The sequence below is a fragment of the Oncorhynchus nerka genome, linkage group LG18 (genome assembly GCF_034236695.1).
Source record: "Oncorhynchus nerka isolate Pitt River linkage group LG18, Oner_Uvic_2.0, whole genome shotgun sequence".
In the NCBI taxonomy this organism is placed as follows: Eukaryota; Metazoa; Chordata; class Actinopteri; order Salmoniformes; family Salmonidae; genus Oncorhynchus; species Oncorhynchus nerka.
This window is the reverse complement of record NC_088413.1, coordinates 80,426,629-80,447,052: the sequence shown is the minus strand read 5'-3', so window position 1 is coordinate 80,447,052 and position 20,424 is coordinate 80,426,629.

The following is a 20,424-nucleotide window of genomic DNA, read 5'->3' as shown; positions in this document are numbered from 1 at the left end:
GACTTATAGTATAGAAGCAATAGGACAGCCCACTCTGTACTTCCACCTATCAGAGATCAGACTTATAGTATAGAAACAATAGGACAGCCCACTCTGTACTTCCACCTATCAGAGGGAACAGAACACAACAGACGGTGTGACATCAACAACAAGTCCATCAGGAAATAGCCGTTTGAAAACCATAATATTGAGGCATTAATGTTGATGTACAGTAGGAACACCTTCCTAATGTTGAGTTGAGGTGCACCCCCCCTCCCTCCCTCCCTCCCTCCCTCCCTCCCTCCCTCCCTTCCTCACTCCCTCCCTCCCTCCCCCCTCCCTCCCTCCCTCCCCCTCCCTCCCTCCCTCCCTCACTCCCTCCCCCTCCCTCCCTCCCTCCCTCCCTCCCTTCCTCACTCCCTCACTCCCTCCCCCTCCCTCCCTCCCTCCCTTCCTCACTCCCTCCCTCCCTCCCTCCCTCCTCCCTCCCCCTCCCTCCCTCCCTCCCTTCCTCACTCCCCCTCCCTCCCTCCCTCCCTCCCTTCCTCACTCCCTCCCTCCCTCCCAGTCGAAAGCGTTCCACAGGTCTGGCACCGACTACCAAATCCTGTTCAAAGGCACTTACATTTTGTCTTACCCATTCACCCTCTGAATGGCACACACACACAAACCATGTCTCTCAAGACTTAAAATGACTTTGTCTCCTCCCCTTCTCCATCTACACTGATTGAAGTGTATTTAACAGGTGACATCAATAAGGAATCACAGCTTTCACCTGGATTCACCTGGTCAGTCTATGTCATGGAAAAAGCTGGTGTTCTTAATGTTTTGTACACTCAGTGTATGTTATACTGTTACTAAGAGGTCAGCGTGGCATTTTTCTGGGCTACAGCTCAAGTCATGCAAATAAATGTGTACATTTCCCAGATGGAAAAATAGACCCATGTGTCAGCAGCTGAAGGCATTCGCAGGAAATTAAGCTATTTCATCACAAAAAACTCTAAGCCGTAGGGTGGGGGGTTCGACTAAGCATATGGAATTGTTTTAAGATAGCTTAATGATTCATGGTATGACTATTTCATTAGGAATTGTAGGACCCCTTTAGATATCAAAAAATATATATATATATTTTTTTGTGATTCAAATATTGAATATGGCCTTTACTACTATAGCCTATAGAAACGCATTAAACAAGACATTCATAAAGAGCACCAACAAAAAAGACAACAACTAAAAATGATCAGGTTAAAAGGTGTCTGAACTATATCTAGGAGATATAAGAAAACTAAGGAAATATATATATCTGAAGGAAACCAAATGAATGGGAGCATGGAGGTAGTATTGTGCCAATATACAGTGGGGAGAACAAGTATTTGATACACTGCCGATTTTGCAGGTTTATAAATTTTAAAAAAAAAAAAAAAAAAATACAATAAAATGCTAATGAATTACTTAAAAATCATATAATGTGATTTTCTGGATTTTAGATTCCGTCTCTCACAGTTGAAGTGTACCTATGATAAAAATTACAGACCTCTACATGCTTTGTAAGTAGGAAAACCTGCAAAACCGGCAGGGTATCAAATACTTGTTCTCCACACTGTATATTATCATAATATTACCTCCATGCTCCCATTCATTTGGTTTCCTTCAGACGAGTCCTCGGATACCGGTGGGGGTCGTAGAGCAAAAAACGGAGAACACCATCGTGTTCGGACACTACAGAACATTTACATGAGAAGGAGGATTTTCGGGATGTCTGACAAACACCGCTCCTAGCTCTGCCACCTTCCACCGCAGACGCGGAAGATAGGGGGAGGCAGGGGGAGGAGATAGGGGGAGGCAGGGGGAGGAGATAGGGGAGAGAAGATAGGGAGAAGATAGGGGGAGATAGGGGAGGAGATAGGGGGAGGCAGGGAGGAGATAGGGGAGGAGATAGGGGGAGGCAGGGAGGAGATAGGGGAGGAGATAGGGGAGGCAGGGAGGAGATAGGGGGAGGCAGGGGAGGGAGATAGTGGGAGGCATGGGGAGGAGATAGTGGGAGGCAGGGGGAGGATCGCTTTAAAATTTGAGTTCAATTCAAATGCATATTTAAATTGAATATTGATGTATTCAGTTTCAATATGGTAGATATTGTGTATCATACTGTGTATCAAGTTTAGAAACGATCACTTTTCATATATTCAACTTCTCAGATGCATTCAGATTCAGTTCTTAGTACCAGAGACAACATCCTGGTACTTTGTCAGCCAGGAAAGGTAGAGGAGAACCAATAGAATCAAACTCTTGGTAGAGGAGAACCAATAGAATCAAACTCTTGGTAGAGGAGAATCAATAGAATCAAACTCTTGGTAGAGGAGAACCAATAGAATCAAACTCTTGGTAGAGGAGAACCAATAGAATCAAACTCTTGGTAGAGGAGAATCAATAGAATCAAACTCTTGGTAGAGGAGAACCAATAGAATCAAACTCTGTCTGTGGTCAACCGAAGCTTCTGGCGGTTTATGACGCCGATGTGGTTTCATGAATTTTCTTCCTATGATTTTGGTTCCGGGATTCTTCCGATGGCATTGAGGAGTACACCACATCAGTCACTGGCTTCATCAAGAAGTTCATCGATGACTAGCACAGACTGGAACATGTTCCGGGATTCTTCCGATGGCATTGAGGAGTACACCACATCAGTCACTGGCTTCATCAAGAAGTGCATCGATGACGTCGTCCCCACAGTGACCGTGCGTACATACCCCAACCAGAAGCCATGGATTACAGGCAACATCCGCACTGAGCTAAAGGGTAGAGCTGCTGCTTCCCGGGACTCTAACCTGGAAGCTTATAATAAATCCTGATATGTCCTCTGACGAACCATCAAACAGGCAAAGCGTCAATACAGGACTAGGATCGAATCGTACTACACCGGCTCCGATGCTCGTCGGATGTGGCAGGGCTTGCAAACTATTACAGACTACAAAGGTTAGCACAGCCGAGAGCTGCCCAGTGGCACGAGCCTACCAGATAAGCTAAATTACTTCTATGCTCGCTTCGAGGCAAGTAACACTGAAGCATGCATGAGAGCCCCAGCTGTTCCGGACGACTGTGCGATCATGCTCTCCACAGTCGATGTGAGTAAGACCTTTAAACAGGTCAACATTCACAAGGCCGCAGGGCCAGATGGATTACCAGGACGTGCACTCCAAGCATGCGCTGACCAACTCGTGAGTATCTTCACTGACATTTTCAACCTCTCCCTGTTCTAGTCTGTAATACCTACATGTTTTAAGCAGACCACCACAGTCCCTGTGCCCAAGGAAGTGAAGGTAACCTGTCTAAATGACTACAGACCTGTAGCACTCACGTCTGTAGCCATGAAGTGCTTTGAAAGGCTGGTCATGACTCACATCAACACCATTATCCCAGAAACCCTAGACCCGCTGCAATTTGCATACTGGCCCAAAAGATCCACAGATAATGCAATCTCTATTGCACTCCACACTGCCCTTTCACACCTGGACAAAAGGAACACCTATGTTTTGTGTGCCGCTCTATGGGACTCCCGGTCACGGCCGGCTGGGATCAAACCCCAGGCTGTAGTGATGCTTTAGACCGCTGTGCCACTCGGAGGCCCCCAAATCAGGACGTCTGTCTCGAAAACACACATGACTGCCCTCCTGAAGCATTCCAATCCATCGTCCAATTAAAAAAAGGCCTTCAATTGCGTAAGGGGCGAAACTACAGGCTGAGGAGTGAGTTTCACAGATCCCCCATCTGCTAAATTAATACAAGTCTTTAAGACCCAGCAAAGTTAGTCATCAAAAGAGCGTGGTTTACAATATTATTTCAATTAAGTTTCAAATCCTGAAATGCAAATTCAATTTATGAATTATTCAATTTGTGCATTATAAATGCAAATACATCAAGCCTTAAGAGTCGACTCGTCAATCTAATTAACATAATACAAAAATCCACATCAAAATCCTAGTTTAAGCGAGAGTTATCTAGCTTTTGAATGGGCTATAATTCTTGCTGCATGAGCTGCATGTCAATCCACCACATCTGCCTATGTTGGCCTTGAATCCCCAAGCTGACAAGGTAACAATCTGTCGTTCTGCCCCCCTGAGCATTGGCAGTTAACCCGCCGTTCCCCGTGCGCCGAAGACCTGGATGTAGATTAAGGCACCTCTCTGATTCAAGGGGTTAAATGAGGATTTTTCAGTTGAATACATTTCAGTTGGACAACTGACTAGGTACCCCCACGCCCCACGCCCCTTTCCCTTTTCTTTCCCTTCTACGTCCGCGGGGGAAAGTGGCAGAGCAACAGCAGTGTTTGTCAGACCATGAGACATCCCGAAAATCTGTCTTCTCACAAAAAATGTTTACAGCGTCCGAACAGTTTGGCCTACTAACTATTCTGGAAATATGAGACTCTCACAAACACGATGGTGTTCTCTGTTCTGCTCTACGACCCCCACAAGTGTCACGGGGACCTACAAGAGTCACGGGGACCTACAAGTGTCACGGGGACCTACAAGTGTCACGGGGACCTACAAGTGTCACGGGGACCTTCAAGTGTCACTGGGACCTTCAAGTGTCACGGGGACCTACAAGTGTCACGGGGACCCACAAGTGTCACGGGGACCTACAAGTGTCACGGGGACCTACAAGTGTCACGGGGACTCGTCTGAAGTCGATACCGCCAATGTTCCAACTTCTGTTTGTACCGTCCGAAGCGTTCGGGCTATCTCAATGATCCATGGTATGACAATCTTAAAATCCCCTCCATGAAGACTGGAGGTCAGCCTGATGAACCAAACTACTCAGTAATCTCCTCCATGAAGACTGGGGGTCAGGCTGATGAACCATGAAGACTGGGGGTCAGCCTGATGAACCATGAAGACTGGGGGTCAGGCTGATGAACCATGAAGACTGGGGGTCAGCCTGATGAACCAAACTACTCAGTAATCTCCTCCATGAAGACTGGGGGTCAGGCTGATGAACCATGAAGACTGGGGGTCAGGCTGATGAACCATGAAGACTGGGGGTCAGCCGGATGAACCAAACTACTCAGTAATCTCCTCCATGAAGACTGGGGGTCAGGCTGATGAACCAAACTACCCAGTAATCTCCTCTATGAAGACTGGGGGTCAGACTGATGAACCATGAAGACTGGAGGTCAGCCTGATGAACCAAACTACTCAGTAATACCCTCCATGAAGACTGGAGGTCAGGCTGATGAACCAAACTACTCAGTAATCTCCTCCATGAAGACTGGGGGTCAACCTGATGAACCAAACTACTCAGTAATACCCTCCATGAAAACTGGGGGTCAACCTGATGAACCAAACTACTCAGTAATACCCTCCATGAAGACTGGGGGTCAACCTGATGAACCAAACTACTCAGTAATACCCTCCATGAAGACTGGAGGTCAGGCTGATGAACCAAACTACTCAGTAATCTCCTCCATGAAGACTGGAGGTCAGCCTGATGAACCATGAAGACTGGGGGTCAGCCTGATGAACCAAACTACCCAATAATCCCCTCCATGTAGCCTAACTCTCTCACGCACACGCGCACGCACACACACACGCACGCACAGACAGACAGACAGACAGACAGACAGACAGACAGACAGACAGACAGACAGACAGACAGACAGACAGACAGACAGACAGACAGACAGACAGACAGACAGACAGACAGACAAAGCTAATGAGAAGTAACGGGAGACATTTATTAAAAAGTTTTGCCCTTTTCATGTTCTTCCTGGCCCCTCTTGTGTGTGTGTGGGGAGCAGATGGGTCCCCCCTGCACAGTCCTATCTCAACCAGACACCTCGCCTGAGGCCCCCTAAAGCACACAGCCAATTTAGGATCAATTAGAACAATCTCTACAACCATCGTTAATTAACCAGATCACTCTGTTTCTGTCCTCAATCCTACTGAGGATTACGAGTTTTATTACAGAAGACCCTTTTAAATACAATGTGGAATTCGTGTCATTCTAGGTGAGTCTTTTTGTATCAGGAATCAAGGTAGGACCCATGTGCAGACTGTGTGAAGTAACACTGTTCATTGTAACCACAGGGGCAGGAAAAACGACAGGTCAATGCATGCAGGGGTCGATAAATCCAGAGTAGAGGTCAAGGTACAGGACGGCACAGGTATAAATACACAGGGGATAATGGGGTGGAGATGGGCGACACCTAGAGGGGGGTGGAGACGAGCACAAGGACAGGTGAAACAGATCAGGGCGTGACATTTTGCCTACGAACGCACTTTCCTAAAGGGTTTAGAAAGTAGTGAAGGGAGGAAAGGCTCTATGAGTGTTTCATGTGCTTTATGTGTATTATCTTTTGAAAAAGAGATGATGGAGCAATTTGGAAAAGAGACAAAATTCCATGCAGATACAGTATTAGGGTTGAACAAAAATTCCGTACATGTCCCAAATTCCCAGTTGTTGTTTTTTTTTCTCCCAGAAATCCTGGTTGGAAGATTCCTGGAAATATGGAGGAATAAGTAGGAAATCCGGGGAATTTTGGGGGAAAATATCCAGAATTTTGCAACCCTAATACTGTATCTGCCTAGAATTTTGTCTCTTTTCCAAATTGCTCCATCATCTATCTCTAAGTTATCGGAATGCTGCAACCCTATACAGTATAATCGGACCTGTATAAATAGTATAAATCAATCAATATAAATATATATAAATACAGGGCTGGAGGAGGATTTGTAAAAGATTCACAACATTTCAAGCATCAAAAATCCTTTCCAGATTTAGAGTAGAGGAAGTTTAATCTACAAAACTCTCCAGACTTCTGACAGGGACTCTTCTGGAAAAGCCTCTTCCTGCAGGGCCTCTTCTGGAAAAGCCTCTTCCTGCAGGGCCTCTTCTGGAAAAGCCTCTTCCTGCTGAGACTCTTCTGGAAAAGCCTCTTCCTGCAGGGACTCTTCTGGAAAAGCCTCTTCTGGCAAGGTCTCTTTTGGCAAGGGCTCTTCTGGCAGGGCCTCTTCTGGCAAGAGCCTATTCTGGCAGAGCCTCTTCCTGCAGGGCCTCTTCTGACAGGGCCTCTTCTGACAGGGCCTCTCCTCATGCAGGGACTCTTCTGGCAAGGTCTCTTTTGGCAAGGGCTCTTCTGGCAGGGCCTCTTCTGGCAAGAGCCTCTTCTGACAGGGCCTCTTCTGACAGGGCCTCTTCTGACAGGGCCTCTTCTGGCCTCTTCTGACAGGGCCTCTTCTGGAAAAGCCTCTTCCTGCAGGGCCTCTTCTGGAAAAGGGCCTCTTCTGGCAGGGCCTCTTCTGGAGCCTCTTCTGGCAGAGGCCCTCTTCTGACAGGGCCTCTTCTGACAGGGCCTCTTCATGGGGACTCTTCTGGCAAGGTCTCTTTCGCCTCTTCTGGCAGAGCCTCTTCTTCTGACAGGGCCTCTTCTGGCAGGGCCTCTTCTGACAGGGCCTCTTCTGGCAGGGCCTCTTCTGGCAGAGCCTCTTACGGCAGGGTCTCTTCTGGCAGGGCCTCTTCTGGCAGGGCTCTTCTGCACAATCAAGCATAAGTCAGAGAGCTCAAACTATCAGAGAGACACACACACACACGGCACAGCTTCCACTCCATAATAGCCTACAGCTGTTTGCTTTCTCCCTCTCTCCCTCTCTCCCCTCCCTCTCCCTCTCCCCCTCTCTCCCTCTCCCTTTCTCCATGGTTAAATAAAGTAGCAAAAATGTTTTTGCTTTTCTGCTGCTTCCCTCATTCGGCTCGGACCGGTTGTCCTGTAGTTCCTTTCGGAAAAGGGTTTTACAATTGAATTTATGCATATTGGGTCCGAGGCTTTCCTGTGTCCATTTCAGAACGGGAACTCTAACTCCCATCACAATTTGTCCTTACCATTCTGATTATTAAAATTCAATTATGAAGTGTTGGGAGAGTGGTTAGAGTGACATTAGACCGCTAAGTACCAGGCCATTAGCGAGGGCTGTTAGCAAGTTTGGAAAGCTACCCATCAGCGACATTCATATGCACAGGTTTGGATGGGATTACCGCGACCAACGGTCACAGAGCACCTCATCTCTGCTGTCACATCCAACCTGGATGGATATTTGGTTTTAATACAGACGAGAGCACTGAATACAGCTTCACACAGGTATGAGCGGGCGAAGAAGTAGCCTACCATGAGATTTGCACTGTCGACCCCGCGCCCTGACTTTGAGAAGCTCTGAACACGACATGCATCAAGCCAGACATAATAATAATTGAGGTGAGGTTGCCATAGTCACCCATCTCAGCATCAAACACACACCCATCTCAGCATCAAGCCACACCCATCTCAGCATCAAGCCACACCCATCTCAGCATCAAGCCACACTCATCTCAGCATCAAGCCACACCCATCTCAACATCAAGCCACACCCATCTCAGCATCAAGCCACACCCATCTCAGCATCAAGCCACACACCCATCTCAGCATCAAGCCACACCCCCATCTCAACATCAAGCCACACCCATCTCAGCATCAAGCCACACCCCCATCTCAACATCAAGCCACACCCATCTCAGCATCAAGCCACACGCCCATCTCAACATCAAGCCACACCCATCTCAGCATCAAGCACACACCCATCTCAGCATCAAGCCACACCCATCTCAACATCAAGCCACACCCATCTCAGCATCAAGCCACACACCCATCTCAGCATCAAGCCACACCCCCATCTCAGCATCAAGCCACACCCCCATCTCAACATCAAGCTACACCCATCTCAGCATCAAGCCACACCCATCTCAACATCAAGCCACACCCATCTCAGCATCAAGCCACACCCATCTCATTAGAGGTGGAGAGATAAGAGACATTATGTCAGACTCATTTGCAATTGACTGTTACAGCCCCACATGAACAGTATGTGATGGTGAGTTGAGAAGACAATCAGAAATACTGTTACAATGTTTTTCTATTGACAGTCATAGCCCCAAATACAAAAGTTAACATTAATTACACATTTTTTTCACATGATTGGGTTCATTTTTCAGATATCAAAATAGGATCCTAGGCCCCCCCAAAAAACTTTGGGGACCCATGCAGTAAAGGGTTAACAAAATCTATGGTGAGCTTCGATTGGTAACTCACATCATGATACTGTGGAGGATTCCCCAACTTTAGCCCCGCCCTGTTCAGCTCCCTCGCCTATCCTCGCGTCGCTCAACGCTCCGCCCACTCACACACACACACACACACACACACACACACTCACACACACACTCACACACACACACACACACACACACACACACACACACACACACACACACACTCACTCACTCACTCACTCACTCACTCACTCACTCACTCACTCACTCACTCACTCACTCACTCACTCACTCACACACTCACTCACACACTCACACACACACACACACACACACACACACACACACACACCATCCTCTTGTTTCCCATCCATTGTAAGGGAATGATTTCCGATGTTTCGCCAGCGCGATGACGCTTTCTCACGTAAACAAACTGTCAGCATTAGAAGCGCTGCGAGTGACAGCATTCATTCCCCATGGAGAACACCAACGCCATATTAGGTCATTTCCTGTGTGATAACACGTTTTTGTTTTAGCAGATTAATTGCAATGTTATTACACAGGTATAAGAATAACTGACTATTAAGGGTTTGAAATATTCATTTGAACAGGCTATGCATGTGCAATAAAATAGGCTGTAGGCCTTTCAAAAACGTTGACTAAAACCTGTACCTATATTGTGATGTCATTGAAGGACCTCCCTAATGTAGAGCGACCTCTTCGTATGTGCATACATAGATAGATAGGCCTCCCTCCATCCCTCCATCCCTCCATCCCTCCATCCCTCCATCCCTCCATCCCTCCATCCCTCACACAGCAGACGCGTCCGAGCCAGAGGTGAAACGTACTCAGAGACACATGACAAGGCCGTAGCCTGTGCCTCGGCAGTGGCACGAGAGGAGGAGAAACCGAGACGGGCACAGATCTCTTCTCTTATTTAATAAGGCGAGAGGCCCCTCAAACAGGCACTCAGCAGACTCAGCAGGTCGACACGGAGACAGCTAGCCTCAGCTGTTGCTAAATCAATCATCCATAAGGCCTTTTTTTCGCCTCCCACAGGCACATCCACTTCCCTCTTACCTAAAGGGGAAATCCCTGCCGTAGCCTACATTATGAATCAAATGAATAGGAGTGGAACCTGCAGGTAGCAAGCCAAGTTTAAGTGCTAAATTATTATGAGAGTATATTCTATTATCAATCCTATAGGCCCTATAGCAACACTGTAGCTACTGCCCACTACCCTCATCGTCAGAAACGTCACTAGGCTTCCTTCCATAATAGTGACACCATGGTGTAAATAATAAGGTTGTGTGATCGATGGTAGCCTAATTAATCATCCATAGGCTGGACACAGCCAGGTGGTAGGCTAGCTTCATCATAGGCTTGGCATGGCACACCACTTTACTGTACAGAGAGAAAGAGAGCAGAGAGAGAGAGCAGAGAGAGAGAAAGGGGGAGAGAGGGGGAGAGAGAGAGAGACAGAGGGAGAGACAGAGACAGAGAGAGACGGAGGGAGAGAGACAGAGAGAGAGAGACAGAGGGAGAGAGACAGAGAGAGAGAGAGAGAGCAGAGAGAAAGGGGGAGAGAAAGCAGAGAGAGAGGGGGAGACATAGGGAGAGAGACAGAGGGAGAGAGACAGAGAAAGAGAGACAGAGAGAGCAGAGGGGGGGCAGAGGGAGAGAGACAGAGAGAGACAGAGAAAGAGAGACAGAGAGAGAGAGAGAGCAGAGAGGGGGGACAGAGGGAGAGAGACGGAGAAAGAGAGACAGAGAGAGAGCAGAGGGGGGGACAGAGGGAGAGAGACAGAGAGGGAGAGAGAGAGAGCAGAGAGAGGGGGAGAGAGACAGAAAGAGAGAGAGAGACAGAGAGGGAGAGAGAGAGAGCAGAGAGAGAGAGACAGAGGGAGAGAGACAGAGAGGGGGAGAGAGAGAGACAGAGAGAGAGAGACAGAGAGAGAGAGAGGGAGAGAGAGAGAGCAGAGAGAGAGGGGAGAGAGACAGAAAGAGAGAGAGAGACAGAGAGGGAGAGAGCAGAGAGAGAGGGGGAGAGAGACAGAGAGGGAGAGAGACAGATAGAGAGAGGGGGGACAGAGAGGGAGAGAGAGAGAGAGAGAGAGAGAGAGAGAGAGAGAGAGAGAGAGAGAGACAGAGAGAGAGAGAGCACCGCTCAAACACTCATCATCCTCAAATCTGGAGATGGACATGTTACTGACTCATAGCGCATAGCCAGGCGACATTTTCTAAGATGATGTCAAGTCATCTGGCATGAATAGCCTCGTGGAACCATATGGCCAACGGTTGGGTTTTAAGACTCACATTGTCATTGGCCTTATTATGGCTAGAGTTATTAATTGAAACGCAAAAAAAACATAACACCGCGTCATCATTTCAGTACCGCCTCGGGTTGTCGGTCTAGCGGTGTGTCTGCGTTGCTCACCAGAAACGCGGTAGCCTCAAATGTATAGGAGGCTATGTCATGCGGTTCATTTCTACTAACGAGACCCAGACGAATTCATTTGATTACAGCCTACCTGTATTTTGGTATTCTGAAGTGTTTTCGACACTGCGTAATGTCCCTTTTCCAATCGACCTTTTTACTCCGAGGTATCTATCATTCAGCAGTAAACGTAATATGGTTTTGTATCAGCACTTCCTTCTCCTCAGTCAAACGTGCTGTAGACAAGCTACTGCCGTTGAAAGAATGACCCCAGGGGCGATATCGGTTTCCTCACGCACAATCAAGCTGCCCCCCCCCCCCCCCCCCAAGCCCGCTCTGCTTCTGGCCGATCGATCAAACCGGAGGTGATGGCTCGCTTTACATTTCCTCTCCTCTTGCCCGGTAACGTTAAAGCCAGCCGCACCGCGGTGACGAGAATGTTTTTTCTGCGGTCGAAGCGGTTGGATGGAACTTTGGAATCGGAATCCATGCAAACCAAACAGCGCTTCTCCCGCAAAACCGAGACAGCAAGAGACAGCAGTGCTCGCCTCGTCTCCAGTCTGTTTCCTCTGTGTTAGCGCAAAAAAATAATAATGTATGATGATCTCGTTAAAACTGTGTGGCTCCTTTTGATGTCCAGTCCGTTGGTCAATTTATATATAAAAAAATAATGGCTCACCAATCTTGCAAAATAACCGACCGAGGCTATATCCAACGTTACGACGACCTCCGATAAATAATGTATAAATATTCCATTTGATGATCAATGGGTATCATTTTGATACACACACCGTCGGAAGCTCCAGATGTGTATATTTTCATTACACTTTAAAATCCAGATTGAATATAGTATTTTACACTATGCCTATTCATTTCTAAAGATTATATTCTGTCTCTATTTCGGGAAAGCATCGCAGTTGCCTTGCTATTCAACGTGAGCAATGCCTCTCAATCGCCCCCCTTCACCTAAAGTCACACAGACACACACACGCGTGTCTACGTCACTATCAACTGGGTGAGAGAACGAGCGGCACCACAGACCATGAATATCCTGTATTATTGTATTGGTGCAGATGGGATCGGGGAGGCAGAGGAGAGAGGAGACAGGAGAGCAGAGAGGAGATCATCCGCGTAGCAGGAGAGACTCAGATCAAGTGGAACGCTAATTCATTAGAACTACATTGGTCACGAAACAGATTCTCTTTGGCAATTTAAATCAAATTAAAGTTTATTTGGTCGTTTACACAGATTAGCAGAAAAAGCAGGTGCGCGAAGGTGCTTGTGTTACCAGCTCCATCAGTGGAGTAGAATGTCACTACAACACAATATGTCAATACAAAACAATACACAATAATCACAAATCAGGATGAGTCCAATTACAATCCAAGCAGCACTGTGTCAGTAATCCAATGTGTAGGCTATATACAGTGCCTATAGTGAAAGTCTACATACCCCTTGCAGTCGTAACATTTTTGCTGCCTTAAAATGTCATTTAAAAAAAATATACTCCGCATTGTCCAAGTGAAAGAAAAAAATAAAACATTTTCCAAATAAATACAATATGAAAATGTCTTGATTGCATAAATCTTCACGCTCCACAGCTGTTAATCATTTTCAATAAGATTCTACCAACTTTGCACAACTCTTAGGGAAACATATATCCATTGTTATTGTCTGAATTGCTCAAGCTCAGTACATTTGGTTGGTAATCATTGAGACACAACTACAAATACCTAGGTGTCTGGTTAGACTGTAAACTCTCCTTCCAGACCCACATCAAAATTCTCAAATCCAAAGTTAAATCTAGAATTGGCTTCCTATTTCGCAACAAAGCATCCTTCACTCATGCAGCAATAGTAGGGCTATATACAGGGCATTACGGTACAGAGTCAATGTGGAGGCTATATACAGGGTATTACGGTACAGAGTCAATGTGGAGGCTATATACAGGGTATTACGGTACAGAGTCAATGTGGAGGCTATATACAGGGGGTACCGGTACAGAGTCAATGTGGAGGCTATATACAGATGGTACTGGTACAGAGTCAATGTGGAGGCTATATACAGGGTGTTACGGTTCAGAGTCAATGTGGAGACTATATACAGGGGGTACCAGTACAGAGTCAATGTGGAGGCTATATACAGGGGGTACCGGTACAGAGTCAATGTGGAGGCAAAATACAGGGGGTACCGGTACAGAGTCAATGTGGAGGCTATATACAGGGGGTACCGGTACAGAGTCAATGTGGAGGCAAAATACAGGGGGTACCGGTACAGAGTCAATGTGGAGGCTATATACAGGGGGTACCGGTACAGAGTCAATGTGCGAGGGCCCCAGTTATTCGAGGTAATTATGTATAATTATATATAGGTAGAGTTCAAATGACATAGATAATAAACAGAGAGTAGCATAAAGTGTAAAAGAGGGATTTGATTAGCTGTTTGGACCTAGACTTGGCGCTCCGGTACCGCTTGCCGTGCGGTAGCAGAGAGAACAGTCCAGTAGGGTGGCTGGAGTCTTTGACCATTTTTAGGGACTTCCTCTGACACCGCCTGGTATAGAGGTCCTGGATGACAGGAAGCTTGGCCCAGTGATGTACTGGGCTGTTCACACTATCCTCTGTAGTGCCTTGCGGTCAGAGGCCGAGCAGTTGCCGTACCAGGCAGTGATGCAACCGGTCAGAATGCTCTCGATGGTGCAGCTGTAGAACCGTTTGAGGATCTGGGGACGCAAGGCACATATTCCAGGTCTCCTGAGGGGGAATAGGTTTTGTCATGCCCTCTTCACGACTGTATTAATGTGTTTGGACCACGATAGTTTGTTGGTGATGTGGACACCAAGGAACTTGAAGCTCTCAACCTGCTCCACTGCAGCCAAGTTGATGAGAATGGGGGCGTGCTCAGCCCTCTTTTTCCTGTAGTCCACAATCATCTCCTTTGCCTTGATTACGTTGAGGGATAGGTTGTTATTCTGGCACCACACGGCCAGGTTTCTGACCTCCTCCCTATAAGCTGTCTTGTCGTTGTCGGTGATCAGGCCTACCATTGTTGTGTCATCTGCAAACTTGATGATGGTGTTGGAGTCGTGCGTAGCCATGCAGTCATGAGTGAACAGGGAGTACAGGAGGGGACTGAGCACGCACCACTGAGGGACCCTCGTGTTTAAGGTCAGCGTGGCGGATGTGTTGTTACCTAACCTCACCACCTGGGGGTAGCGGCCCGTCAGGAAGTCCAGGATCCAGGATCCAGTTGCAGAGGGAGGTATTTAGTCCCAGGGTCCTTAGCTTAGTGATGAGCTTTGAGGGCACTGTGGTGGTGAACACTGAGCTGTAGTCAATGAATAGCATTCTCACATAGGGGTTCATTTGTCCAGGTGGGAAAGGGCAGTTGTGAGTGCAATAAAGATTGCGTCATCTGTGGATCTGTTGGGGCGGTATGCAAATTGGAGTGGGTTTAGGGCTTCTGGGTTAATGGTGTTGATGTGAGCCATGACCAGCCTTTCAAAGCATTTCATGGCTACAAACGTGAGTGCTACAGGTCTGTAGTCATTTAGGCAGGTTAACTTTGTGTTCTTGGCCACAGGAACTATGGTGGTCTGCTTGAAACATGTGGGTATTACAGACTCAGTCAGGGAGAGGTTGAAAATCTCAGTGAAGACACTTGCCAGTTGGTCAGCACATGCCCGGAGCACACGTCCTGGTAATCCATCTGGCCCTGCGGCCTTGAAAAAGGTCTTGACCTGTTTAAAGGTCTCACTCACATCGGCTACGAAGAGAGTGATTATACAGACGTCTGGAACAACAGATGCTCTGATGCATGCTTCAGTGTTACTTGCCATGAAGCAAACATCAAAGTAATTTAGATCATCTGGAAGGCTCGTGTCACTGGGCAGCTCGCAGCTGTGCTTCCCTTTGTAGTCTGTAATAGTTTGCAAGCCCTGCCACATCCGATGAGCGTCGGAGCCGGTGTAGTACGATTCGATCTTCTCTATTGACATTTTGCCTGTTTGATGGTTCGTCGGAGGACATAGCAGGATTTATTATAAGCTTCCGGGTTAGAGTCCCGGGAAGCGGTAGCTCTACCCTTTAGCTCAGTGCGGATGTTGCCTGTAATCCATGGCTTCTGATTGGGGTATGTACGTACGGTCACTGTGGGGACGACGTCATCGATGAACTTATTGATAAAGCCAGTGACTGATGTGGTGTACTCCTCAATGCCATCGAAAGAATCCCGGAACCAAAATCATAGGAAAAAATTCATGAAACCACATCGGCGTCAGAAACCGCCAGAAGCTTCGGTTGAGCCGGTGTAGTACGATTTGATCTTCTCTATTGACGCTTCGTCTGTTTGATGGTTCGTCGGAGGGCATAGCAGGATTCCTTATAAGCTTCCGGGTTAGAGTCCCGCTCCTTGAAAGAAGCAGCTCTATCCTTTAGCTCAGTGCAGATGTTGCCTGTAATCCATGGCTTCTGGTTGGGGTATGTACGTAATGTCACTGTGCGGACGATGTCATCGATGCACTTATTGATAAAGCCAGCGAATGATGTGGTGTAATACTCAATGTCATCGGAAGAATCCCGGAACATGTTCCAGTCTTTGCAAAACAGTCCTGTAGCTTAGCATCTGCTTCATCTGACTACTTTTTTATAGACCGAGCCAGTTCATGCTTTAGTTTTTTGCTTGTAAGTGGAAATCAGGAGGATAGAATTAAAATCAAATCAAATCAAATTTTATTTGTCACATACACATGGTTAGCAGATGTTAGTGCGAGTGTAGCGAAATGCTTGTGCTTCTAGTTCCGACAATGCAGTAATAACCAACAAGTATTCTAGCTAACAATTCCAAAACTACTACCTTATAGACACAAGTGTAAGGGGATAAAGAATATGTACATAAAGATATATGAATGAGTGATGGTACAGAGCGGCATAGGCAAGATACAGTAGATGGTATTGAGTGCAGTATATACATATGAGATGAGTATGTAAACAAAGTGGCATAGTTAAAGTGGCTAGTGATACATGTATTACATAAGGATGCAGTAGATGATATAGAGTACAGTATATACGTATACATATGAGATGAATAATGTAGGGTATGTAAACATTATATTAGGTAGCATTGTTTAAAAGTGGCTAGTGATATAATTTACATCATTTCCCATCAATTCCCATTATTAAAGTGGCTGGAGTTGAGTCAGTGTGTTGGCAGCAGCCACTCAATGTTAGTGGTGGCTGTTTAACAGTCTGATGGCCTTGAGATAGAAGCTGTTTTTCAGTCTCTCGGTCCCAGCTTTGATGCACCTGTACTGACCTCGCCTTCTGGATGATAGCGGGGTGAACAGGCAGTGGCTCGGGTGGTTGTTGTCCTTGATGATCTTTATGGCCTTCCTGTGACATCGGGTGGTGTAGGTGTCCTGGAGGGCAGGTAGTTTGCCCCCGGTGATGTGTTGTGCAGACCTCACTACCCTCTGGAGAGCCTTACGGTTGTGGGTGGAGCAGTTGCCGTACCAGGCGGTGATACAGCCCGACAGGATGCTCTCGATTGTGCATCTGTAGAAGTTTGTGAGTGCTTTTGGTGACAAGCCGAATTTCTTCAGCCTCCTGAGGTTGAAGAGGCGCTGCTGCGCCTTCTTCACGATGCTGTCTGTGTGGGTGGACCAATTCAGTTTGTCTGTGATGTGTACGCCGAGGAACTTAAAACTTACTACCCTCTTCACTACTGTTCCATCGATGTGGATGGGGGGGTGTTCCCTCTGCTGTTTCCTGAAGTCCACAATCATCTCCTTCGTTTTGTTGACGTTGAGTGGGAGGTTATTTTCCTGACACCACACTCCGAGGGCCGTTACCTCCTCCCTGTAGGTCGTCTCGTCGTTGTTGGTAATCAAGCCTACCACTGTTGTGTCGTCCGCAAACTTGATGATTGAGTTGGAGGCGTGCGTGGCCACGCAGTCGTGGGTGAACAGGGAGTACAGGAGAGGGCTCAGAACGCACCCTTGTGGGGCCCCAGTGTTGAGGATCAGCGGGGTGGAGATGTTGTTGCCTACCCTCACCACCTGGGGGCGGCCTGTCAGGAAGTCCAGTACCCAGTTGCACAGGGCGGGGTCGAGACCCAGGGTCTCGAGCTTGATGACGAGCTTGGAGGGCACTATGGTGTTAAATGCCGAGCTGTAGTCGATGAACAGCATTCTCACATAGGTATTCCTCTTGTCCAGATGGGTTAGGGCAGTGTGCAATGTGGTTGAGATTGCATCGTCTGTGGACCTATTTGGGCGGTAAGCAAATTGGAGTGTGTCTAGGGTGTCAGGTAGGGTGGAGGTGATATGGTCCTTGACTAGTCTCTCAAAGCACTTCATGATGACGGAAGTGAGTGCTACGGGGCGGTAGTCGTTTAGCTCAGTTACCTTAGCTTTCTTGGGAACAGGAACAATGGTGGCCCTCTTGAAGCATGTGGGAACAACAGACTGGGATAGGGATTGATTGAATATGTCCGTAAACACACCAGCCAGCTGGTCTGCGCATGCTCTGAGGGCGCGGCTGGGGATGCCGTCTGGGCCTGCAGCCTTGCGAGGGTTGACACGTTTAAATGTTTTCCTCACGACAGCTGCAGTGAAGGAGAGTCCGCATGTATTAGTTGCGTGCAGTGTCAGTGGCACTGTATTGTCCTCAAAGCGGTCAAAAAAGTTATTTAGTCTGCCTGGGAGCAAGACATCCTGGTCCGTGACGGTGCTGGTTTTCTTTTTGTAATCCGTGATTGACTGTAGACCCTGCCACATACCTCTTGTGTCTGAGCCGTTGAATTGAGATTCTACTTTGTCTCTATACTGACGCTTAGCTTGTTTGATTGCCTTGCGGAGGGGATAGTTACTCTGTTTGTATTCGGTCATGTTTCAAGTCACCTTGCCCTGATTAAAAGCAGTGGTTCGCGCTTTCAGTTTCACGCGAATGCTGCCATCAATCCACGGTTTCTGGTTTGGGAATGTTTTAATCGTTGCTATGGGAACGACATCTTCAACGCACATTCTAATGAACTCGCACACCGAATCAGCGTATTCGTCAATGTTGTCGTCTGACGCAATACGGAACATATCCCAGTCCACGTGATGGAAGCAGTCTTGGAGTGTGGAATCAGATTGGTCGGACCAGCGTTGAACAGACTTCAGCGCGGGAGCTTCTTGTTTTAGTTTCTGTCTGTAGGCAGGGATCAACAAAATGGAGTCGTGGTCAGCTTTTCCGAAAGGAGGGCGGGGCAGGGCCTTATATGCGTCGCGGAAGTTGGAATAGCAATGATCCAAGGTTTTTCCCGCCCTGGTTGCGCAATCGATATGCTGATCAAATTTAGGGAGTCTTGTTTTCAGATTAGCCTTGTTAAAATCCCCAGCTACAATGAATGCAGCCTTCGGGTATATGGATTCCAGTTTGCAAAGAGTCAAATATAGTTCGTTCAGAGCCATCGATGTGTCTGCTTGGGGGGGAATATATACGGCTGTGATTATAATCGAAGAGAATTCCCTTGGTAGATAATGCGGTCTACATTTGATTGTGAGGAATTCTAAATCAGGTGAACAGAAGGACTTGAGTTCCTGTATGTTGTTGTGGCCACACCACGTCACGTTAACCATAAAGCATACGCCCCCGCCCCTCTTCTTACCAGAAAGATGTTTGTTTCTGTCGGCGCGATGCGTGGAGAAACCAGCTGGCTGCACCGTCTCCGATAGCGTCTCTCCAGTGAGCCATGTTTCCGTGAAGCAAAGAACGTTACAGTCTCTGATGTCCCTCTGGAATGCTACCCTTGCTCGGATTTCATCAACCTTGTTGTCAAGAGACTGGACATTGGCGAGGAGAATGCTAGGGAGTGGTGCACGATGTGCCCGTCTCCGGAGTCTGACCAGAAGACCGCTTCGTTTTCCCCTTTTTCAAAGTCGTTTTTTGGGGTCGCCGGCTGGGATCCATTCCGTTGTCCTGGGTGAAAGGCAGAACACAGGATCCGCTTCGCGAAAGTCATATTCTTGGTCGTACTGATGGTGAGTTGACGCTGCTCTTATGTTCAGTAGTTCTTCTCGACTGTATGTAATGAAACCTAAGATGACCTGGGGTACCAATGTAAGAAATAACACGTAAAAAAACAAAAAACTGCATAGTTTCCTAGGAACGCGAAGCGAGGCGGCCATCTCTGTCGGCACCGGAAGTACAATGGTCAGATTTGCCAAATGGAGGGCGAGGGAGAGCTTTGTATGCGTCTCAAGGCCACAATGGATTTTCACAACTAAAAGATGGTTGAATCAGGGACCATTTCCCCTCACTCTTATCGTGTTCTCCTTCTGTATTATATTCCACACATTCAGAGATATCTGGCTAAATTAGATCTGATGTCATTTAATTGAAATGGTTGTTCATCCCCAGTAGCTCACTGCCGATAGAGCTGTGTGTGTGTGTGTGTGTGTGTGTGTGTGTGTGTGTGTGTGTGTGTGTGTGTGTGTGTGTGTGTGTGTGTGTGTGTGTGTGTGTGTGTGTGTGTGTGTGTGTGTGTGTGTGTGTCTCTGCATCTCTGTCAGGTTGGCTGAAGCAGAACATGATTACCTGAACAAGAACTTATTGATTTCTACATAGACTACACAGTCATACAAAATCCCTAGAGGTTACAGTAGATTTATCCCAGATTCATTTTGGGATAAAATAGACATTCCCGAAATTAACGAAACAAAGAGAATGAAGGAAATAAAGTGAATTAATCAAACAATTTGAATGAATGAAACAAAGAGAATAAATTAAACAAAGAGAACAAATTAAACAAAGAGTGAATGAAACAAAGGGAATGAATGGAACAAAGAGAATGAATGGAACAAAGAGAATGAATGAAACAAAGAAAATGAATGGAACAAAGAGAATGAATGGAACAAAGGGAATGAATGGAACAAAGATAATGAATGGAAC